At 47.8% G+C, this 25,222-nt stretch overlaps 1 long non-coding RNA gene across 1 annotated transcript in view; it reads right to left on the reverse strand.

Moving 5' to 3' along the window:
- Nucleotides 1-260: 260 nt before the first annotated feature.
- LOC116658208 overlaps nucleotides 261-25,222 on the reverse strand; it is a 271,406-nt gene continuing 246,444 nt past the window's right edge. Inside the window, exon 5 of the long non-coding RNA XR_004313436.1 lies at nucleotides 261-368. This is a non-coding gene — a long non-coding RNA (uncharacterized LOC116658208). The remainder of the gene's footprint in view (nucleotides 369-25,222) is intronic.

Genomic DNA, 25,222 nt, shown 5'->3' on the forward strand with positions numbered 1-25,222 from the left:
TATACTCTCTAGATTTTCCCTTCCACTACTTACTCTGCTGTTCTTATTTTCTTTCTTCCTTTGCTGTCTTTTCCTTTAATGTCTTCCTAGAGCTGGGGTTCTTAACAAGAGCCACACAGCACACATCAATGGGCTTCAGGGATTTCTCAAAGTCTCTTCAAATTATATGCAAGTTTTGCATGAATACGCACATGTGCATGCGTTATTAACTGCTGTGTAACAATTTACCCCATAATTTAGCAGCTTAAAACAATAAGCACTTATTAACTCACAGTTTCCGTGGGTCAGAAATCCAGATGTAGCTTAGCTGGGCCCCTGTGCCTCGCACAACGCAGAGATCAAGGTGTGTCAGTCAGGGATCTGAAGACCTGGAAAAGGAAAATACATTTCTAAGCTCACTCATGACTGTTGACAGGATTGAATTTCTCAAGGGTTCTAAGCTGGGTACCTACCAATACCTTCCCACACGGGTCTCTCACAGGGCAGCTAACAACATGGCCGCTGGCTTCCCTCAGAACCAGTCAATGGGAGAAAGAGAGGGCGAGCAATACACATGTCACAGTCTTTTGTAATCTAACCTCAATAGTGACATCCCATCCCCTTTGCTGTATTCTGTTCATTAGAGGCGTGTCGCTAGGTCCAGCACATCCTCAACAGGAGGCGATTACACATGGGGTGAAAGTCAGGAGGTGAGCGCACCCGAGGCCATCCTGGAGGCTCCCACCACAAGATGCTGTGAAGAGGGAGAGGATCCAAGTCTTTCATTGTACTTCCTTATTTCTGAGTCAACATTTATAGTCTCTGTTTCTGTCTTAACTATCGGTTTCACCCAAAGTTGTCTACATTTTCACAAGTCACTAGAAATCATGTCTGGTACCACCACCTGGAAATCTTCTGAAGACGCCAATATTTTACCAGCCATTGTTTTTGCATCAACAGTGCAAATGTCAGTATATTACAAAGAGCAAGTAACATCTTAGTATGATTGTGAAAATAGTTTTGTCTTCATGGACACGTTGAAAGTGCTGTGGGAATTCCCAGGGATGCATGCACTCTACCTTGAAAACCATTACTACAGACTGTTCATTATTGCTTTTTAATCCTAACGCTCATTAGTACGTGGAAGAAGCAGAATTCAAGATCCTGTGTACTCACTTCTGCTTACCTAGATCTGATGGGAGAAGGGAGTCCTCTAATAAAATTACTCTTTCAATTTACTGAGCATGACTCATCCAATTTTTCCCAAATGTCGCTAATTCACAAGTTTTGCCAGAGAAACATACTCACTTTTTAAACTTACATATTTAAAGGGAACTTTTATCCACCTAAAAACAAAGATAGGTATGCTATCTTACCACAAATAGAAGAAATATATTAATACCCTTAAAGGAAATATATTATGACTCAAATCTTTAAAGAAACTTTCACCAAGTGTGCTACCTAAAACTACCCTAAAACCTCACGGCTCACGTTTGAAAAGACAATGATAATCCTTCCCTCCCTTCGAGTTCCTTCATTTTGCCAAATTCCATTGTATGCAAATTTATTTCCATATTTCTTTTAGATTTTTCTATCTACAGATTGCAAGTCTCTCCTGTTGGGGATAATTTTTAAAAAGGAAACTGGGGACTGGGAAAAAGAAAAGGGAGGTAAAACAGATGGCAGCAAAGAAATGGAAGTTTGGGCATGAAGCTCTGGGAGAGATAAAGGTGGGGGAGAAAGACGGGGTGCCTGCATTGCCCTCTAGGGTCCGGTGGGGCGGGGAGCCGAGGTGAGCATTAAAGGGACTAGTGGAATGTTCCTCAGTGTGAGAGTGTTGGGCTCTGGCACTGGAGACAAAAAAAAAAAAAAAAAGCCTACCCAGCTGTGTTAAATAAAGCTTACCACAAAATTTTTCCATTTGAAAAATCCAAGTAATTTGGTGTCTATGAGAGCAAGGCTGGATTGAGGACATGGGAATAACCAAATCTAAGTGATAAAATCAGAAGAGCATTGAGCATCTGGAAGAAAGGAGTGTGCAAGTACCCATGCATGCACATGCACACACACATACACACACACACTGTCTGTTGGTGTGCGTGTGTTCTGCAATGAATCAAAGTAAATCTGAAAGCATCTTGTAACTGTGGGGAGAAGAGATCGTGCAAAGTCTCCATTGAGCAAGAGAGCAGAAATGGAAATTAATAGTATAATGTCCATTAAAACCCATTCAAGTTGTGAAAATGCCTTTCGTATTCTTATTTCTCCTGTTATCTTTACTGTTTAGTGTTAGCAAATCTTCCATAAACCACTTATGAGGACTTTTATTGGCTCACTTGTTATCTTGGTTCTTAAAAACTGTCTTTGCCATAAGGCAGTATTTTAAGGGTCACTGGAATATATTAGAGGTCATGGGTGGGAGAGGAACTGATTTCCTTCACCTTCCTTCTATGAGAACTTCTCTAGTTTGACCTAGTTTGCATGTTAATCTTCTCCCTAAGAATTCATCTGAAGAATGGGCTCTAGTGCTATAAAAGACACATTTTTTAAGTAAGAAAGCCAAGGTCAGAATGTCTGAAGTCCCTTTAAAATGAACATGCCAAAAATATATGCAAAATAACATACAGAGACATGAACAGACATTTCATAAAAGAGGATACCCAAATGACCAGCAGGCATATAAAAAGTGTTTGACTCCATCAGATGTCAGGAAAATTGCAAATCAAAGCCAAAAATGATGCCATTACACACCCCTGGCTAAATTAAAAAGATGGCAATATTAAATTGCTGGTCAGAAAATGGAAAACGGGAACTTTCACTGAATGCTGGTGGGTGTGAAATTGTATAACCAATCAGAAAACAGCAGTGTCTACCGAAGCTGAGAATGCACGTACCCAACAACCCTGTATTTGTACTCCTAAGCATATATACCCAATATACGGGCACCAGGAGACACTGAAGAAAGTGTATAATAGCACTATCATTAATGTGAAAAAACTAGGGGAAAAAAACAATTAGGTAGACAACTGAATAGTGGCATAGTCATACAATGGAAAGCTATACAGCCACGAAAAGGAATGCACTACTGCTAGATAAAATAGCATGGAAGAAAAGAAGTTAAGTTTGAAGAAGAGATATTGTATGATTTCACTTACATAATGTTCAAAATAGGCAAAACTATAGGAATGGAAGTCAGGATAAGAGCTGTCTTTGTAGAGGAGTCTGGGGGTGCACATAGGGGGATTCTGGTGTACTGGCAATGTTATTTCTTGATCTGGGGGCTGTCACCCAAGTTTGTTCCCAATATGAAAATGCATCAAGGTATATGTACTCTAGATATTTTGTGATTCATACACTCAATCTGTTGTATTTCAATAAGAAATTAACTTGAGAAGAAGAATAATATGAAATGTAATTTTTAATTATGTAGAATTTTAAGATCCTTTACTACTATTACTTTACTGTCTCAGTATTTCTGTTAACCTACCCACTCCTCCCTACTCCCCACACACTTTTTTCTCAGTTCTATTTTCTAAAATCTGGATCAATTTAAAGTTTGTTCACTACTTTTCAAAAAGTTCTATTCTAATGGATTGTTACTCTAAAAGCAAAAGAGCTGACTCTCCTCACCCTTGGACCCCTGCCCTGAGAAGATGAGTTAATAAACTTACTCAGTATGTGGGTTTTGAGCACCTACCTGGGCCAGGCACTGAACTTGGCTCTGGAAAGGGACGAGTGAAAGGGGCAGATACTTTTCACTGGGGGAGTTCACTGTCTAACAGGGAAAATCCACAGTTGAAAGTAGCTGTCAGAGTGTATTAAATGCCATGGTGAATGAAGGTCAGGGTGCCAGGGGGCCACACAGCAGGGCAGGTGTCTCTTCTCACGCCTCTGGGACCACATGTCACTCCCCTACTTTTGAAGGCCAGTTGCACTTACAGTTAATACCCCAGAGTGTGATGATTCATGATAGTTCTCTGGTTGTTCCCTGTTGCTAACCTGTCACCTCAAATGGCACATAGGGAACTGGTCTGATTGGGTATCTCCCATTGGACTTAATTCTGGGCCAGAATTAGACCCTTTAAAATACCTGCTGAGGGGAGGGAGGAGGAAGTGGGAAGGAACAGCCACTGAGAAAGAGAGTTTCCAATAGAAAAGACAGGGGGACATTGCTGAGACACAAGAAGAAGCAAGAAACATCTTTGCTGAAGAAAGTCAGAGGGCAGCAGCCTGAGGATGGTGGCCAGTGGCCTCCCAGGGCTTGGGTCTGTAAGCACTCAGGACCTGTAGATGGTAAGTTCTAGAACCACCTGTGGCTGAATTCAAATAAGAGAAAAATTACTCTGACTTAACTCTTCTACTATGGAAACCAGGATATGTTTGGGGATGGAAGATGATCATTCCAAAAACATGTCTACAGCATTAGAAATTTCCTTGACAACTCACCTGCCATCGCTAATGTCCTGACATCCTCCTCGCTCGGGGATTTAAGAGCTGGTGCAGGGCTCACCCGATGCGACACATGTAAAGGCCTTGCACAATGCCGGGATTCCCAGCAGCAAACCACTAACAGCTCAGACTCCAGGAGAGATAAAAATTGGGGTGTGGGAGGAAGGAGGGAGAGGGAGGGAAGGGGGGAGGGAGAGAGAGATGGTTTCCCACAGCCAGAAGGCATCAGGATGCTGAGATGGGAAGGGAAGGGAAAGGTGATGAGAGGCTAAAGGGATGCTGCCTTCATTTCTTAAATTACCAGAGAATGAGCATAATTACAGTCCTCCATCTGGTAACCTAGCTAGAACATTCTCTAACCAGCAGGGCCCCCATCAAGCTGGGATTATTGTGGTTATTATTATTATTTATTACGTGGTGGTGTTCAAATACCTAAATTATGTAACTAATCTCCTTAAACGCCACGTTCTAAATAAATGCTGGCCAGAACACCATCTCTTGTTATCATAGTTTATCAACTAATTATGTAGTACCCCAGGTCCACCTACCTCTTTATCATAATATTCAAAGCAATTAAATTTAAAGGAAAACAACTCTAGGTATCATTTCTTCCCATATAATAGGAGTCAAAGAAATGTAAGTTCCTCCAAAGACTCTCAGAGCTGTGGTTCCTGCCTCTGCATTGATCCTCTGTCATAAGCAGCATGAGTGCCGGTCCCCTAACGGGCATTAACACGCCGCGGCGCGCAGGTTCCTGGGCTGCACATTAACTCCACTCTGCAGTTCCGGAGCCCGCAGCCTCCAGACTCTTTCTCCATTGCAGGCGTCCATGCTTCCACCACCTTCCTATGGCAGGATCTGTATTTATAATTCATGCTTCTCCTCTGGTTTCCTTTCCAGGTCTCTCTGGGCTGGTGCTTAAACAAAATCTCTACCCACATCAAGCACGTGCTAGTCCATCCTCAATTAATAATTAATAGCAATGATGATAATCAGGACAAACTTTCTCAGAGTGGTTATCTTCTGTCTTTCATCTAAGGGGCCCTTCTTTCTTTGCTTCAGTGGGTACCACTGAGGCACAGATGAAATTCAGACCTCCCCAAACATCATTGCCTGAATTTTACGTTGCAGTTAACAAAAAGCCCAGAGAGCCCGTGGTGGAAATGTGTCATTTTGTCATCAGAACTGGATTTGTCCTTCATGTGGCAACAATATTACATTTTGCTTTTAGGGAATGCGCTTCCCTCCTCCCCACCCGACTCTCAGGTCTTGTCCTCAGTTGACCCCAAGTCTACACTCAGCCTACATGGATGGAAAATGCCACCTAGGTTAAGCCAAGCCTGGTCGCTATCCTTGCTAGCCCAAGTATGGTCCTTGTATCAGGAGTCCCAGCATTGCCTGGAAGCTTGTCAGAAATGCAGAATCTCAGGTCCCCACCTGGGCCCTCTGAGTCAGCATCTGCCTTTCAGCAAAATTCCCGGATGATTCATGTGCACATTAAAGTCTGAGGGGCAGGGGTCAGTGCCCACTTTACAGCAACTGTCTCAGGGCTGACAAATTAGGCCAATTAGGACCAAGGGGATCCAATTCCCCAACTTCTATGTTATTAGTCAGGGAAGCAGCTTCTCATGGCGACTGGATTTGAACCGAGAAGTGTGTATTTTCCCGTGGCTGGCAGCGCTCTGGCAAGCAGTAAGGGAGAAGACACAGGAAAATCAAGTCCACCCAGAGGAAGGAGAATGACCAGCTAGACCCTCAATGACGTCATGGAGCCTGACTTCACGGGGGCCTAAAGCCACGTCTGCAACAAGACTGTTCAGATACCTGAGATATACACTTTTTTTTTCTAGTGAAGGAAATATAAATTTGGCTTTCTATCACTTGCAGCCAAAAGAATTCTAAATGATTCAGGCCTCAGCTCCCAGAAGAATTTATCTCCTGCCAAACCACCAGGACATTCTAGAGGCAAGTCTAAGATAGTTTTTTTTTTTAACCTGTTCTTTCAAAACATCTCCTAGGTTAGGCCTTGAAAATATGCACCACCTCAGTGGGGGAAAAAAATCCACAGGCCAAAGGGTACCAAATTGCTTAAAGGTTTCCTTTCTGCTTTTAATATATTAGATGTGACCCCTGTTTCCCCTTCTTCTCTTAGAGATGAAAGACTTCTTGGAAATGCCAGGCACGCAGCTGTCATTTGGAAGTGACAGCCAGCCCAGAGAAGGTTAATGCTCTCATCAAAAATGCCCATCTTCTAAGTTGGTTAAATGGACCTTTCTGATTTGCCTGATTGCTTATTCCTGTCCCAGAGAGCCCGGCATCCCAGGGAAGCGTTGTTGCAATTTAGCAGCCTTTGTCCAAGTCCCGTGGGCAACCGGGTTTCCCATGGGTCCCAGGTTTAGCAAACCCAACCACAGCACAGCTTGTCTAGCACAAGCCAGCAGGGGCAGATCAGAACAGTTACTACTTCTACAGGAACAAAGAGAAAGTGACACGAGAGCGGTTGTCACGAAAAACTTGTTCCAAAAACTAAGGTCCCAACTGCTTGCCTCTACTCACTCCATTGGCTTCCCAATCCAGCCAGCATTTCTCCAAGAGTAGCCTACATGCCACATATCCCAGAATTGCCTGGGGCATGACTTATAACTGTGGGCCCCTCGGCCCCATGACCCCCCTCCAGACTGTCCAAGCCCCGAGTTAATTATTTCACTGGAGTTAGAATTGATGTGCTATCACAACCAGATTTGACGTATGTTATAACTGAAGAATGGGCTTGTTGGGGTTGAAGAAGGTAAGTGTCAGCAGTTTCTGAGAAGCAGCCAGAGCAAGAGCTTGCCCCTCTATTACCTGGAAGAGCACATGTGGGCAGCCACCCTGGCTCCACCCCATCTCACAGGGCTGAAACCTCTATAACCCTCAGAGTCACAAACACGAAAATGATCGCGGTTGCTGCTTGACTCCAAGAAGTGGAGTTGGGAAAGAAACCCCACCTCCAGCCTCATCGTTCACTTACACTGGCCATGTTACACTTTTAGCTTGTTCTGGACACACCTGACACGGATGAAAGAGGAGAAAAGGTTACTAGTCTACTTTACAAATCAGCAGAGGACACTCCCAGAGCAAGAAGAGTTGACTCAAAATTTCTTCTGTTGCTTCTTGTCTTCTGAGATGGAGCCTGGTTTGACAGGGGTTCCAAGAAGGGATAAAGGGAGAAAATCTACTTTGCAAGTTTCCATGGATGTTGAGAGATGCGTCTTTCCAGGTGCATGAAAGGAAGGGTTTAAGACAGTCTGACTTTGTGGTCAGACCAGGCATTTAATTATGAGGCCTTATGCCTTTTTACGTTTGCCTGGGAGAAGAATTCTTTGTAAATCAATGACATTAGCCGTACGAAAAAATTACCGATTCTTTGAGTTGAATTCCCAACAAAGTAAAACAGAATCTAGTCTAAACACATTTCTGACGCTCTGACATCATTTTATGACTCTACATCGTGTTGAAAACTTTAGCTGGTACTCAGGTGGCCCATTCATTGCTGCCTTGTGGTCGCAAAACCGAGCTGAAACAGTTTAAGTCTTGAAGGATGAAGCTCCCTAAGACCCAACACTTCCCATTTCTCATATCACTGCTGTCACTCTCTCTGGCTCTGGAATGCATTGGTTCCCAAGTACTTTACCCCAGAGGATCCTCCTGCTCAACACCGCAGATTACCCTGAGCACTGACAGCCATGGTTACCCCTGCCTTCCTAGACTCCTAACCTGGACTCCCCTTAAGGCCCATTTTTATTCTCGATATATTCTCTCCTGCTTTTCCCCTGTCTCTCAGAAAGCTATACCTTGCTTCACCCTCTCCTCTTTTCCAGATCCTTCTCCCTCAGCAAAAACTTCAGGGCCTGGGATATTTATTTGCACAATCAAATAGCCTTACTTGGGGCCAGAATCCCAGCCTGTAGAATCTCAGGGTTGAATGTTTTTTAACAGCAGCTTTTGGACACTCAAATATTTGGGGAAAGTTAGAATAGAAAAAACCCAGAGGTAGCATAATCCCTTTGAGGTACTGACAACTAAAAAGCAGATCTATTTGGTTAAAGAGGAGCAGTAGATTTCTGGCAAGACCAGCTTCAGCCAGAGGCAGACAATCATGCAATTTACACCACTCCATAGAAGGACAATGTGAGGAGAGCGAATTGGGGAAACAAAATCCATCCCTCAAAATTCCTGACCTGAAGCACAAAATCGCTCCAGAATGGCCCCAGCAGTCTGAAAGGCAAACAGCGTGGTTATTTTTTTTAAGCCTATAAATGTGCTTTACCTGCCAGCAGAGCTGTTAGAATTTAATAGGCTCATACCGACGCTCAAGTGTTTTGAGACACCTATTACAAGGGGTGTTTTCAAAACGGACTTTTGCCCAACCAAAAGCAAGGGAAATTAACCCCGTAAGAGAAACAGGAAATTAAGTGCATGAATTTGACTTCAATGACGTAGGCTAGAAGGTTCTGAGCTGTTGTACATATCATTCAATGGACCCCAATCTCTCCAGGTCTGTTGGCTGTGCACAAAGAAAGACCTTGTTCAGATCTCCATACAACACCAGTAAGTGGAGACCTGGATTATGAGGGACACCACTGGAGACCCATCACCCAGTCCCCCATTCACAGTCACACCTGGTCTCTGTGTGGATGGTCACTACGTGGAGGCACATATGGCTGTCTTGAGGTCAACAGATATGTTCACGACAACTTTGTGGGTTAGAACTATTATTATTATCCCTATTTACAGACAAGGAAGTTGCGGCTTAATGAATCCAATCCCTTGCTCAGTCCCAGCTGGTAAATAACAGAGCTGAGGTTTGAGCCCAGGACTGCCTGCCTCAGGAGACGTAACCACGAGCGCTATTCCCTGGAAAATGTCTAAGGAAGGTTGGACTTCACGATCGCCAAGGCAGCTGTCAGCTGTTTCTCTCTGATCCTTCTAATTTGTAAACTTTACTTCCTTAGCTACAACTTCTCCTTCCAAAATGTGTCTTTTCTGTGCCATTTCTGCACTGCAAAGCGAAATCTCTCCACCCCCAAGCCCCCGTCCTCATTGGAGACCACCTTCCGACCTATAAGCGAAGCACTGACACAGAAGTAAGCCCAGTGCTCAGAGGATGGAACAGAATAAAGACCTCAACGACTGTTGCGCTTTTTTTTTGCCTTCTCATCTGATTTCTTTGTATCAAATACCTCTTTTCAGCTTCCCAATAACCCATAAGGTAGGACTATTATTATATCATTTTACAAATGAGGGAAGTGAAGATGCAAGACGTCATCTGTCTGAGGTTGCAGGATGAATTCATGGCAGAGGCAGGATTTGAACCCCCTTCAGTGTGACTTCACCACCCACATTCTCTTACCTCTACCACTGGCTTTCTGGCTCCCAGAAGAGGAGAGCTGGGTGCACACCCTCCCCGACCTGGCGGCCTGCCTGACCCTGATGCCAGGTGCTCGTCCTGGGCTCCTCCCGGCCAGCTGCTGGGTGTCATGAGGTGTTAGCTTGCTGGCCCGTCTCTACGGGGAGGTTCCAGCACACAAGGGCCTCTGCCCAGCAGGCTTGGCCACTCAGAAACACAGCTCTCCCTGTCTGCAGTGACACAGCACTCCAGTTAATTTATAACAGACACCGTGAAGTGCTGGGTACACTTGCTGGTCAGGGAGTTGGGGTGTCCATCTGTGACGTGTCCTGCACCCCATAGCTCAGCTGCCCCAGGTCTAAGGAAGGACCCTCCCCCACAGATGGATGAGCATTGTAATGCAGGGTAGGCAAACTAAGTTGCCAAATGCTTGCACAGAGGATGCCTGGGTGCTTCTCACCAGCTCAAAGAAAACCTAGAGCATGTTACCCTGGACCATGGGTCATGAGGGGTGCGTGGCCAAGCCTTGGGGGTCACAAAGGCCTCCAAGGTTCACTTTTGGTCTCCTGACCAAGTGAATATAATGAGATTAGGCAACATGATTAGAACAAATGGCAGTGGTCCAACAGCTTGGTATTTATACCTCATTACAAGGTCACACTACTTTTAGCATACAATAAATGAATAGTTTTAAGAAATCCTATGATTATCTTGTTTTTAATGCAAGTGCACATCATTGGCTTTGGGAGCTAAGAGCATTCACTCCTTATCAGGGGTCAGCAAACTTTTTCTGTAGGAACAGTTAGTCAACATTTTAGGCTTTCTGGGCACAGTCTCTGTGGCTTATTTTCTTTGTTTTGGGGTTTTTTTTTATGACCCTTTTAAAATGTAAAAACCATTCTCAATTCACAGACTGTTCAAAAACAGGCTGCCGGCCAGATCTGGCCTGCAAGCCATAGTTTGCCATCCCCTAAATTCAAACATATAAAATATATTACAACCATTTTATGATACTTTCTCTTTTTTTCACTGGATGCTTCAAAAAATTATATAAGTGCCTGGGGTTGAGGTCCACCAGACCCCAGCCAGACCTCATGGAAAAAGGTCTACAGTCTGTTCTTAACATCCTAGTCAGTGCTTCCTGTACATTCCATGGAAATATGAAGTAATCAACAGAAAAGATTTAGGAATAAGTGTAACACACATAAAACTGTGAGTTTTATTATTGCCTTTCGATGAATCTCTGGAAATCCTCCATCTTTCCACTTAGGTTTCCCCATCTGTACAATGAGTGTAATAACATTGGCATAGATCCTGGCCGGTAACCAATAGGTTACTTGTGTTCCTGTGGTCTGGCACATTTCTGCTCAGAAACTACAAGTTTTTAGGTCAGTTTCTACTCTGTGGCTTTTTAGTGGAAGCATTTACCATTTCCTTTGGCAAGAGAAGGAAATTGTTGATGGGAAGGTGAATAATCCTGGGTCAGCAAAAATACTTTCAAGTCTGAGGAATGGCATCGGCCCTGCTACTCCCATCCCCGGAGGGCTCTGCTCATTGTGCAGTGACCTGGATTGACCCTGGATGACCCTTAACACAGCAGGCTTCCCTCTGCACTGACTCTTCTCCTCTAAACAGACCAAGGGAACCAATCTCATCATCCAATTGGTGAGGAATCCCAGAGGGTCTCTCCCAAGTCTGCCACAGCAACTCCACGCTCCCAGGTGGATACAGAGCAGTGATGCATCCTCAGGGATGCAGGAAGCATCCTGCAGAGCAGTGGTCCTTGACCTGGGAGCCAGCAGACCTGGATTCAAGTCCCAGTTCCATCCCCCATCCACATACCCCCTTAGGAGATTTCTCAATCCTTCTGAACCTCATTGGTTAAAATAAGGGCTTTAAACTAAGTGGTCTCTAAGAAACATCTGCCTCTAACTTTCTAAGTCCCACTAAGCCAATCCCTCCCACCACCAGTAGACGCCATTAATTCCTACCTCTCAGTAAAGTTCCTACTTGCCAATAATAAAGGGCAGGAGAGCTGAGCCTGCCCACACCCTCTGCTCTCCCCTCCTCTAAACGATGGACATCCTCTCTCATGTTTCCTCTCCAATTTCATAAAAAGGAAAGTGAGGCATCTTTTCCTCTGTGGCTGTGTCCCCTCTGGCCCCTGTTCCACGCTGTCCCAGTAGCCTCAGGATCATGTTCTTCCCACCTGCTTCTCCACTCTCCCTCTCTATCTGTCCCCTTTCCTCAGTGTGGAAATGCATCCCAGTAGCCCCATTCTTAAACCACCACCACGAAACCCCCCATGGCCCCTGCTTCCCCTTCTAATTAATGGTCAAGAGCGGGCCCCCAGCAGTTATGGGAAGTGCTCCTGGGCCTGGGGACGGCCTCTGCTGTGCACGGAGCCCTTTGAGGAAGGATTCCTAGGAAGTCTGCTTCTCAACCCAGCTCCCCCAGCCCTGCCAACAAACGTGCCTGGGGGGATCGCGTGTTCCTCATTTCTGAACCTGAGAACTAGCCCCCGTGCCTTGGCGTACAGGAGACTCCCTGTCACGAGTTCCAAGTTGTAGGAAAACAACCACACCAAGGAAAGAATCAGCGATCATCACTTCCTGAAAACCACACGTCACCTCTGCGTGGGCACGCTGGCCCCTGCCAAAAGGTCCTGCTTTTTTATCCCCTCACCATGAGCTGGGCTCCTAAGTTTTAATCTATCGGGAAGCCTTACTGCCGGCCTAGAATGCAGGGCAGGATAGAAAGGAAGGCTTAAATTGCTCTTTATTTTCTGGTCATGGTTTCCTCTTTTTCCTCCTTCTAAATAAAACAAAGAAACAAGGGGAGGGGCAATTAAGAAGCCGAGGTTTTAAACCTCCCCAGAGGTCAAACAAATTGCATTTTTGCTACAAAGAGGGGGAGGGGAAGAGGAGGGGCAGATGGTAAATCGGCCTTGGAGACCCTTCCTGACGTCCTTCTCTGGGCCCCCAGCTGGCAAGACCGCTGCAGTGCGAGGGGCAGCCCCTCCGGTGGGCAGATCCAATCGCAAACAGAGAAACAAGGCGTGCCAGCAGGAGCCTCACCGGCTGGGAAATTATTTCCTAATAAAACTACAAAGGGAAGGACGATAACTGGGCACTGCTGACAAGTATTGTTGTCTTGTATCAAAATCTCTTTATAAACCTGTTTGAAGAACAGAGCTGGCTTCCCTTTGAAGTCCCAGTTCAAAGCCTCAAAGCCGTTGACTTGTAGGGTTCCCAGCCCCGGTGGGGGTGGCCGGGGAGAGAGAAGTCGGGAGGAACTGAGCAAACTCTCAGTACAAACACATACCTCGGGGCTCTGGGACAAGTTTGGGGTTCGATTTCCTGTTGAGATCCCAATTATTAATAACCACCCCCCCCCCCACCGACCGAGCACTGTCTGCAGACTCTTTCATTTGACACCGACAACCCGGGGAGGTAGATACTGTCACCCCTCTGACAGGTGAGGAAATGGGGGCCAAGTCCCCAGCTCTCAGTCTGATTTCAAGCCAGGCTCATCCTCTAGTCCAGGGAAGGCCACTCTCATCACTGTACCATAGGAACCCTGAGGGACAACTGCGCTGTCGCTGGCAGCACGGAGCTGCAGGGTCGAAGGTCAGGGTGGAGAGAAAAAGTGACAGCACGGGTTCTTAGCAGCCTCTCAGTTTACACTATGCGGTTCCTCCACACAGGCCTGGCCTGGGGACACAGAGAGGGGCCCTGCCTCCGTCTCTCCACACCCACGTGGACCTCAGGCCACTAAAGGCACAGACCAAAACCCTTAATGTAGGAGAGGAAAACCTACTCCTGTGAGTTGAATTGTGTCCCCCCAAAGGGTGAAGGGTTGGAGTCCTGCCGCCCAGTACCTGGGTGGGCAGCCTGCTTTGGAAACAGGATCTCTGCAGGTGATCGAGTGAAGATGAAGTCGGACGGACAGGCCTTCATCCAGTACAAGCACTGTTCCTATAAAAACGGGGAATCTGGACAGAGAGACAGACAGGCACAGAAGGAAGAGGAAGAGGAGACACCGGCAGGACACCACCTACAGATGCCTGCAGCCGCCAGGGGCAGGAGACAGGCCTGAACAGACTCTCCCTCACGGCCCCAGAAGGAGCTGGCCATGCTGACTCCTGGACCTCAGACTTCTACCCTCCAGACCTTAAGAGAGTAAATTTGTGTTGTTTAAGCCGCTCGGGTTGTGGTACCTTTTGATGGCAGCTCTAGCAAACAAACGCACCTTCCCGCCCTGGAAACCCCTGCGCAGTTTAGCAGGAGAAACTTCCGAGGGTCCTGGAGGCTGGAGGCTGGCGAGGGTATCCCTGAAGCCGGTGCTCCTTCCGATAAGGTGGGGAGGGCTGCCCACACCCAGGGTGGAGAGAAGAGTTGTGTCCCTCACCTGGGGTAGCCCCCACTTGGCAGCCCCTGGTCATGCCTGTGTCCCCACCAGCCTGCTGTGTCCCATCAAGTCCCTCTTCACCAGATGCCTCCCTCATCACCCCTGACCCTGACTTCCATCTCCTTTCATCTTTATGCACCACCTTCACCCCAGTACCTCTCTCCAAAAGTAGGTTCGTTAGTCCTCCAAATCAGTGGTTTTCAAAGGGTGGGCCTTGGGCCCACACCTGGGAAGCTGCAGAAATGCAAATTCCTGGGCCCCACTCACAACCTTCTGAATGCAAAGCTCTGGGGATGGGGCCCAGCAAGCTGTTGTATGGAGACCCCCACGGCATTCTCCTGTTCGAGAATCACTGTTTAGGAAAGCAGCCTGCAGCGGGCTGTTGTTTATCCTAAGATCACAGTCGGTGTACGCTGGAGTCAGGAACCAACTGTTTGTACAGACGTGGGCATTTCCACGACAATATTCCAACAGTTCATCTAGCTGAGGTTTAAGGAGACTGATAAACAGCAGCAGGGATGGAAGGGCAAAATGACGGCGTTTCCTCTGAGGAGGGAGGTGGGGGCCTTCCCACCGTCCCCTCTTCAGCGAGTCTCCTCGAGGACCGTACTAGGCCCAGTAAGAAGGTCTGACCTGATTTTACAAGCAAGGCCGTGGGTCCTATGAGACTTGCACTGCCACCGCTCAGCTCAGAAGTGAGCTCGGGGGTCTCTCACAGGGTACACAGGAGACAAACGGGAGTCCTCCCGTCTCGTGGAGATGAAAGAAGTCCTATTCTGCTGGTATAAATTGGTGTGAAATTCTGTCCAGACTCCGCGGCCACGTTGGTGCTTGCTCCCTCTGGGCATGTAACCCTGAGGACGCTCGCCTAGGGTTAGACGCCACGCCTCTCTCTTCCGTGTTGGTGGGAAGGGGACTCGTTGGCAAGACTGTTTGTTTCCCAAACACAGAACACTCACAGTTCTCATCGCCCAAGCCTGGGATGGGGTGTAGTGAATCAGTTGAAACCAACTGTCCTCAAACATCTTTTCTCCAGGACTGATACGGGGAAGGCCTCACACCAGTCAGACAGCCCCGCCCAGCACAGGGCCCCGTGTACCTTTCCCTCTCTGTTTGCCTCACTCCATTATGATTTTCTTCTTTGCCTTTGCTGCTACCAGACCCATTACAGGTACAAACGGGGGCTGTCTGTAGTGTAGTGTGTCTCCCTCACTTAGAATGTCAGCTCCACGAGGCAGTGACGTGGTTGGTTCATGGCCATTTGTCCCCAAACCAGAGTGGGCACGTGTAGGAGCCCCATCTTCCCGCCGAGGCCATGTTCCCTCCCCTACAGTCCCTGCCCGGCCAGCTCCTGAAGAGCAGACCCAAACCGACACCATATTTTACTCTCCTCTGACACAAAGCAAGGGGCAGGATGGACAGCTGCCTGGTGGAGGGAGTGCTCCGCAAACCTGGGCTCTGCGCCCGAAAGTGGCCCAGCCATCAGTCTACTGCAGATGCAGCAGAGTTTGGACTCCTGGAAACATCACCCCACCCCACTTCTCAGGAATCTGCTGCCAAGGGAGCAGAGGCCAGGGCCCTGGGGCTGATAGAAAGACACGGCCAGGAAGAGGTGCGCCGGGATCGGCATCTGTGGTCCCGGCAGCTCTCGCCTTGGCAGAAGATCCTGGAATCTGCTCGACTTTGTCCATGCAAATGAGGTGCCGAGGTCACTGCCTTCTGCCGGATTATTATCTCTGACATTTTATTCATAATAATTACAGAGCCTTTCCACCTTCAAAGTGCTTTGCAAACAATAATTAATTAATTAACACTCATCACACCCTGGCGAGGTAGCTTAGTATTATTAATTTATCTCTACAGTAGGTTATTATCCACCGTCTCTTCCCTCCCCACCAAAACGGCCGGTGAGCTTCTGTGTTGTGTTCCCAGTCCTTTCTGGGCCAGTCCCCCCGGTTTCCTAATTCAGCCTAAGCCCCCGGAGTTTGACAGCCATGCACACCCCTCTTTAGATCTGAGACCCAGCTGGCTGCAAAGTAGCACCCCATTTGTCTGTAACCTCAGCACAAGGCCTGGATTGTCTCTGTTTCTCTCCAGGCCCAGGACCCCCAACTCCCCACCTTTCACTCACTCAGTTCTGACCTCGCTCTCCCCCGCCCCCTTTCATCCCGTCCTGTTCCTGTGGTATTTCCCTCACCCCCAGCTTTGTCTCTTTTTATGGCTCCAGCATAAAGACACTGCTCAACCCCTTTCTTCATCTCATCTTCAGCTGTGAGCTTCCTTCCTTCCTTCCATCTCCAGGATTCTATCTACCACTCCACTCCCCATTCAGTCTTCCAGTTATATGGAATTTAATTATGTAAATTAGTCTTCTCTGAGGGGTGCTTCAAGGAAGGCTGTCATTTAACTCCTCTCTCTCTGCTCCAACTCCTCATTTTTAAATCTCATTTTCTTCTTGATACCTTGTCCTCTCCCCATCTAATCCTGTCACCCCACAGCCCCTCCCTTTACTCGCTGGCTAATTCCAGGTCAGTCTTGCGCGCCTACTGCCGGCCAGGCTCTGTGCCCGAGCGGGCAGGGGAGAGGGTAACAGACAAGCCAGAGCCCAGGCTCCATCCTCCAAGAGGACGAGATAAGTGCAGCAATGGGAGGATTCGAGAGGCTCTGTGGGAATTCAGAGGTGGTGGCTGGTCCTCATTCTCCCCAGGGGTCGGGAGAGGGGAGGCGTCACAGAAGTTTTCACAGATGTAAGGACACTTGACAGATGAGTGGGGTGGTGCTCGCCTGGCAGAAAAAGAGGGAAAGGGCGTCGCAGGCATAGGGAACAGCGCGAACAGGGGCATGTAGGCTCGGCCTTGGATTACTCAGCCTCTGATTTCACCCTAAGCCATCTGTAGGCAGGTCCTCCACTGCCACCCATTGAAAGGAGAGGGGAGAGGAGGGGGGAGAAAAAGAGGGAAGGGGTGGGAAGGAATGAGTGTTACAAGCACGGAGGGAGCAATGATTTTACCAAAGATTTCGTCGGGAGAGAGCACAGGGATGAGTCACATCACATAGCAGGCAGCATTTCTCTGCAAAAATCTCCCCTCAACACTTTGTCTTCCCCATCTGAAGTCCCTTGGAAACCAACCCAGATGACTCTTTCCCTGGATCACACAGCCTCCGAGGCCCAAATCCCCAGCCCTGCAGATATCCCCAGGCCTGTCACACACTCCCTTTCACAACCAGACACGTTTTACTTTCTCCCTCTTCTTCTTTTCTTACAAACTTTCACTCCCTCACCTCAATTGCTTTTTGGGGTACAGGTGTCCCACAGACAGAAAGGAGCTCCAGGCATTAGGATCTTAGCAGACTGGGAGGAGTAAGTTGAAACATAAAATAATTTCTTCCTGTGACAAATAAATGTTTCAGTCATGTTTACTTGTTGAATTACAAATAGTCTGGTGGCATAGTATGTAGTCAAAGCATATTGTGTGTGTATGTGTGTGTGTGTCTGGAAAGCATACTGGACCTCGAATACCATGCTGAAAAGTCTCTCTGGTTTCTGCGGGCACTGAGGAGTGTATCTGTTTCCTAAGGCTGTGATAACAAAGTGCCCCAAACTGCGTGGCTTAAAACAACAGAATTCCTTGTCTCTAGTTGCTAGGGGCTGGAAGTCCAGAACCAAGGTGTGAGCAGGGTGGGTTCCTCCTGAGGGTGGCAGAAATTCCAGCACAGGCATTACTGGGCCCAGGGGGGTTGTGCAGTGATCAGGCCTCTGCCACCACCAAAGCACTGGGGAACCCCCTCCATTCACTGGTCAGCCCTTCCTGGCCCTCAGAGCCCCCCGCTGCCCACCTGGGCCTCCAGGGCCAGCAGCTCTTCTGCATCAGGGTCTCATCTGGGAGTTCAGCATGAGGCTGGGATCCCCTGTGCCTAAGTGGCCCCTCTAGGTCTGCTGCACCCACACCCTCACGATCTGTCCACATGTCCTCACCTCCGTCTTCCTTCCTCTCCTTCCTCAAAGCCCTCTCTCTCTGAGCCTCTTGCCCCCAGAGTCATGTCTCTTTTCTCCTGATGCCCTCAAAGACCTCCTCTCTCTCCATGCCACCCCAGGACGCCTGGCATCCTTTCTTCAAAGAGCCTGGGAGTTCTACAAAAGCCTTTAACTTCAAGCAGCTTGTTTTCTGCCCTGAAAATATCCCGAGGCAAGGACAGGCAACGGGCCCATCTACCTGTTGATCGGAGGGAACATAAAAAAAGAACAAAATACAGAATAGCCATTCAAAGTTTCTTTTGCCATACTGACGTGTTTTCATATTTTCCTCCCTACTAGACTGGATGTCCCTTTACAAGTGGCTGTCGTCTCCTCTCTGTCTTTCTAGTATCTCTGCATCACAGTTGCTCTCAATAAACACTGTGCATACAGACGAATGAATGCGTGAATTAAAGCAACTCAGGACTTGTCAGCCCCAAACTTCTCTCCCTTTAATACACAGAGATGCACCAAAGACCCACTCTTGGGCTCAGGTAGGGGATATGTAAGTGGAATCCCACTACCTAGAACATTTATTTTATTCTTGGGTTTCCCAGACTAAAAACTATATACAATTCAAGATTTTTTTAAATAATAAAATACATTTTACTTCAAAATCTGGGTCAGTGGGAGACAGGGCTGCAGAGAAAGCAAATGATCTCCTCACTCAGGGCCGTGAACTCCCTGCTCCCACCGTACAGCTCAGAACTGCCAGTCCCCAACCTGGTCCTAACCCAGGAACGGGAGCAGAAGCCGCCGTGCTCTTCCTGTGGGGCCATGCCCTGGCAAAAGAGCAGTAAGAGGGCGAGGAGAGGATGAGTTCATAGATAAAGGACTTCACATCAAAACTGGGAGCCCACCCTGGACACATGTGGGCATTGGGTTACACCTTAGCAAGTGCAGACCTGCTCTTTGTCACGCCCAGCTGAGTGTCTTCTGGAAGCTGGGCCAGCTTGGATATCGAGAAAGCTACTTGGGGTTGTGGATCCCGTAGGAAATCTCGGCTCCTGCGGTGGAGAAACGCCCAGACGGGGCTCTCCGGTCCGGCCATCTGGAATGGCCAGCTTTATTTACTGACCCCTGATTCATCCTCTCCTCTTCACTTCAAAGGATGCCCCATGAGAGAAAGAGACAAAAGGTCGTCAGGGGTATGTGGGGGAAGGGAGGGAACTGGCTAAATAATTAGCCCTCCAACCTTCAAAGTGCTCTATAATCATTCATTAATCCACCTAGCCAGGATCCGTGGGCAGATGGATGCTCCCCAACTGTCTTGACGCACCCATCGCTAAATGGAGCCTAGGGGCTGAGCAAAGGCACCAGGAGCTGACGTGCACCTGACGGGGTCCTGGGGAAAGGGCATGGATCAAGTCCACGATGCTCTGGCTTCGAGATTTGCTGTTAATAATAACCTTTGGGTAACTTGAGTGAGGTGACAAAAAGGGGCCAGGGGCTTTTGAGAAAGAATTCACCCTAAGGCTGGAGAAATAGAACCAGTGGGTAGGCTTCCACTCCAAAGGCCAGGAGTCAAGGGGGTGATGGCCCTTTGTCTGCAAGGAGGCTGCCCCCACAAGAGTATCTGAGTGCTTGCCCTGCATCCCTCCAGGGAAGGAGACGCCTACCGAATCGTGAGGACCAACCACTGATGCGGTCCCACCAGGAGCCTTACAGGAGCCGGGTCCACCGTGAGCACAACCGCTGAAGGCACCCAGGGAAGACGCCCCAGACAGACGGGGGTGTTTGAGCCGAATTCCCCGCCAGGCCCACTCCGTCCCTCTGCCATGGAGCCCGCCACAGGGGAACTGGCTGGTGTAGGGGTGAGTTGAGGCTGTTTTGTCTACACCATTCTACCAAGTCTCCCGTCTACCACTGCACAGCCCCTGCGATAAAATGAGGTTTCAGCTTCATATTTTTCCACCACATATGAGCTCACACTTCCAAATCCTCTATTTTCACCAACACTTAAAAAGGAAAACCAGTGTTGAGACTGAGATGTTGACAAGGAGAGAACTGCTGATTTCTCAAGACTCACGAGGTATTATCCATCCCAGTAAATTCACAGAAATGCCGGGCCCTCGGCCATGCATACCCCCAAACTCAATTTCCTTGTCTGGACTTAGGAGAGTGAGTCATACTAACAAAACTTACGAGAAACTGAGATGTAACATCAACATGAATTATAATCACTATCATTACCAAACACTTCCTGTGGGGAGGCAGTTAGCAGATCCCTCCTCTGTATTGCTTTCCTTGCTCCTCAGCTCACATCTATGAGATGGGATGCTTATCCCTGTCTTTCTCAAGTGGATACTGAACTTCCCAGAGTACGTGAACTTGCTCCGGGTCTCAGCTACCGTAAATGGAAGAGCTGGTCTTCAAACTCACAAACAACTCCTACATCCAAGTTTTGACCACTCCTCTCTGTGGTCAAGACAAGTGTAAAGTCCACGCCCAAGAGATACCCCAGCCACTGTGCCCCATGTCCTCCCGCCTGCAGGCCAGCTCTGTGGATTTTTAGAAGGTTGCTCACCACAGATGAAACAAAACAGGGGAAGCCCTGCAATTTGAGAATTTCAAGCCTCCCTCCATTGCCACAGCCCTCTCCACACTGGGGGTGCCTGCCAGGCCACCCCCAACACAGCATCACCCTCTCTGGGCTCAGGAAGTCCTCTCTAGGCCGCCTTGTGAGGCTCCCTTTTCTGTTTTCCCTTTGAGGGTTGCCACCTGCTTCTGAGGAACCGGCCGCTGACACAGGCACGTGCAGGCTGTGATCCTGTTGTCTGCTGCCCTTCTGTCTCTCTCACGAGTCTTCGCAAATCTGTGTGCTAAAGTAACCTGTGCCAAGACTGGGGGAGCTACTGTACAATTCCTCTCATATGAAGCACCATAATGGGCCAATTCATGGACAGAAAACAGAACAGTGGTCACCAGGGGCAGGGGTGGGGGGAGTTAGTGTTTAACGGGCACAGAGTTTATGTTGAGGATGATGACAAGTTTGAGGTACAGATCGTGGTGATGGTTACACAACACTCGGAATATATTTAATGCCACTGAGTTGTATACTTGAGAATGGTTAAAATGATCAATACTATGTATATTTCACCACAATAAAAAAAAAGGAAAAGAGATGAAATTCTAATGTGTGGTACAACATGGATGAAGATATGTAAAGTGAAATAAGCCACACACAAACGAAAAAATCCTGTGTGACTCCTTTACATGAGGCAGCTAGAGTCGTCAAACGCAGGGACAGAAGGCAGAATGGCAGCTGCCAGGGGCCGGGAGGCGGCGGGAATGGGGTTATCATTTAAAGGCGACAGAGTTTCAGCTGAGGAAGATGAAAAGGTTTTGGAGATGGATAGTGATGATGGCTGCACAACAATGTGCATGTACTTAATGTCACTGAACTGCACACTTCAAAATGGTTAAACTGGTAAATTTTTCACATATTTTATCACAATAAAAAGTTTTTTTCTTTTTTCAATTTTTTTTATTGAAGTATAGTCAGTTTACAATGTTGTGTTAATTTCTGGTGTACAGCATAAGCATTCAGTTATATATATATATATATACACATATTCCTTTTCATATTCTTTTTCATTATAGGCTATTACAAGGTGTTGAATATAGTTCCCTGTGCTATTCAATAGGACCTTGCTGTTTATCTATTTTTATAGATAGTAGTTAATATCTGCAAGTCTCAAACTCCCAATTTATCTCTCCACACTCCCTTTCCCCACTGGTAATCACAAATTTTTTTTCTGTCTGTTTCTGTTTTGTAAATAAGTTCATTTCTGTCATTTTTTTTAGATTCCACATATAAGTGATACCATATGGTATTTTTCTTTCCCTGTCTAACTTCACTTAGTATGACAATCTCCAGGTCCATCCATGTTGCCGCAAATGGCTTTAATTTATTCTTTTTTATGGCTGAGTAGTATTCCATTGTATAAATACACCACAACTTCTTTATCCAGTCATCTATCAATGGACATTTTAGTTGCTTCCATATCTTGGCTACTGCAAATAGTGCTGCTGTGAACATTGGGGTGCATGTTACCTTTTCAAATTAGTTTTCTCTGGATATATGCCCAGGAGTGGGGTTGCTGGATCATAGGGTAAGTCTATTTTTAGTTTTTTAAGGACTCTCGATACTGTTTTCCATAATGTCTGCACCAAACTACATTCCCACCAACAGTGTAGGAGGGTTCCTTTTTCTCCACACCCTCTCCAGTATTTATCGTTCATGGACTTTTTAATGATGGCCATTCTGACTAGTGATATCTCACTGCAGTTTTGACTTGCATTTCTCAATGATATTGAGCATTTTTCATGTGCCTATTGGCCATTTGTATGTCTTCATTGGAGAAATGTTTATTTAGGTCTTCTGCCCATTTTTTGATTGTGTTGCTTACTTTTTTGTTATTGAAATTTTTTCTTAAATGAGAGGGAAGCTGGTTTAGCCAGAACACCCTCTAAAGGAGTCTCCCCATAATTCAAGAGATCCAGGAGTCCCAGTACTGAAACACTGGTGATTCCCCTCCACACGCCTCCAACCTCTGGGAAGGGCTTCCTGATTCCCGAGGGATGGAAGGGTAGGGCCAGGCAGGACACAGGCCAAGAGAGGCCCCTGGGGCTCTCTTGGGGCTCCAGAAGCCCCTGTGTCTCTATGGGATGGACTGCACACATCTCCCCACTTCCCAGGACCACAAGCTCCTGCCTCCCTGGCTCAGCCACTCAGCTAAGGAGCTGTGTTCTTGGAGGTTGTCAGGGAACTTCTCTTGGCGACTTTACAGCTCCAGAAATCTCTGCAATCTTGTTTCCATTACCACCAACTCTGCCCTCAAAAAACTCAATATTCCCAGCTCTCAGTTCACAAACAGATAAACCCTGATTGCAGTTCCTCGGAGTTTTTCCCCTGAAAATGAGCCTATCTTCTATTTAAGCTACGACAATAAATTCTTCAGAACACCCAGACTCCATTTCTCAAGAGCACACACTTCTCGTGAAGGAAGACACACTAACAGCTCTTCCAGGGCTCCAAGGATGATGGTCACCATCACCTACCCCAGCCCAGAAAAGACAGCAGCCATCTCCATCTCCCTCCCTCAGCCAGGCAGCGACCCCGACAGGAACCCAGCCTGCAACCTGCAGGCTCTAACCCTCCTTGGGGACACTTAGAGCCACCTGGCACCCCGTTCTGGAACAGCTCTGAAAGCCCAGGTGAGAAAGGCACCAATACCCCACCTGGACCCAGGGACACACAGTCCCCCAGCAGGTGAACAAGAACCACAGTGGGTGGCATGTGACGCATGCAGCCACAGTACAGGGAGGCCCGCACAGAAAGCTATCCGTTGGTGCCAGGCCTCTTGGAAACCTCAGGAAGCTGGCAGGGAGAAGCACTCGACCTCAGGAGCCGTCCCAGGACAGTGTGTTCAGACTCCACCTGATCACTGCTTCCTGCCAGCGCCCGCCTCCCTGGCCCGGCTCCCCTGGCCTGGGTCTCCCGCAGCAGCAGGAGCTTCAGAGAGTGTTGATTTTATGACTGGAGCTGTCGGCTGGAGAGACACATTTTAAAATTCATGACCTTTCCCATCAGGGTTCAGAAACAGATCAGATCCAAGATGAAAGCTTAGTTTATTCTTTCACTGGTCCTGGCGGCCCCCTCCCATCTCCTTCCACACCGGCTTCCTGGCTTCTCCCTCCCAGAGTTTGCCTTTCCCATTGTCCTCCAGGATCTTTTGCATTGATCCCAGTTTTAATTCCACCTTCCTCCATAAACCAAAGCAAAATGGGAAATTCTGTTTCCAAACAGAGTGTGCGCTCAGCTAGCGGTGCTGGTGCTGCTGGACCATAAAAGGTATCTCCCTTTGCCAGGTAGGGCAGGGCCACTGACGGGGCGGCTGCACAGAAGAGATAGGGCAGAGGTTTGAATGGAACTCGAGTCAGGTGGGAGGGGCTGCGGAGATTTCCCTTCTCCAGGAAAGGCAGGGGCTGGGGGGCCTCCACCTGAGGCTGGCAGAGGTGGGGGCGCAGCAGACGGGCTGGCAGCCACCCGGCACTGCAGACCTTGCCAAGGAAAATTAAAGAGCAGTGTGTTTGCTTCTTGCCACAAGGATAAACAACAACAAAGATTCTCTCGGTGGAATTCGTGCCTTGCGATTTCAGTCAGCTGTCCTCAGCTGCCCCCTCCCGCAGTGGTTTCTCTTCTTGGGCCTCTGTTGAGGGTGTCCACACCTAGCACCCTAGTTTATCCTTGGGACCAGGAAAGATCAACCTCCTCCCAGACTCGGTGGTCACAAAGGAGGCCCACGGACTTTATTGCACCCCAGGAGAAGTAAATGGAAGAAAAGCAAAAGCTGCAGCTGCAGGAGCGTCGGCCCAGTGACAGAAATGATGTGTCCCAGCCAACAACAGAGAGCATGACCATTTCTGGGGAAGGATGACAGGTAACACTTCACCAGAGCTCACTCGCACCGGGCAAGTTCTAAGCTCTGTATCTACATCAGCTCATTCACTCCTCACATCTACCTTCTGAGGCAGATCTCAGTAGCCCCATGTGATGCTTAATTTCTGGAGTCAACTCAGCAAGACCACAGTACCCAGGTATTTGGTCAGACACCAGACTAGATATTGCTGTGAAGGTATTTTTTAGATGATTAACATTTAAATAAGTTAGACTTTGAATAAAGCAGATTACCCTTCATAATGTGGGTGGGCCTCATTCAAGCAGTTGAAGGTCTTAGAAAAAGGACTGAGGTCCTCCCAGGAAAGGGGAATTCTGCCTTCAGATGACCTTAGGACTCAGGCTGCAATACTGGCTCTTCCCTGGATCTCCAGCCTGCCAGCCTGCTTTGCAGATTTCAGACTTGTCAACCTCCACAACACTTGAATCCATTCCTTAATTAATTTCTCTCACTTTCTCTACACACACACACACACACACACACACACACACCCTACTGGTTCTGTTTCTCTGGAGA

The sequence above is a fragment of the Camelus ferus genome, chromosome 20 (assembly GCF_009834535.1).
Source record: "Camelus ferus isolate YT-003-E chromosome 20, BCGSAC_Cfer_1.0, whole genome shotgun sequence".
Taxonomy (NCBI): Eukaryota; Metazoa; Chordata; class Mammalia; order Artiodactyla; family Camelidae; genus Camelus; species Camelus ferus.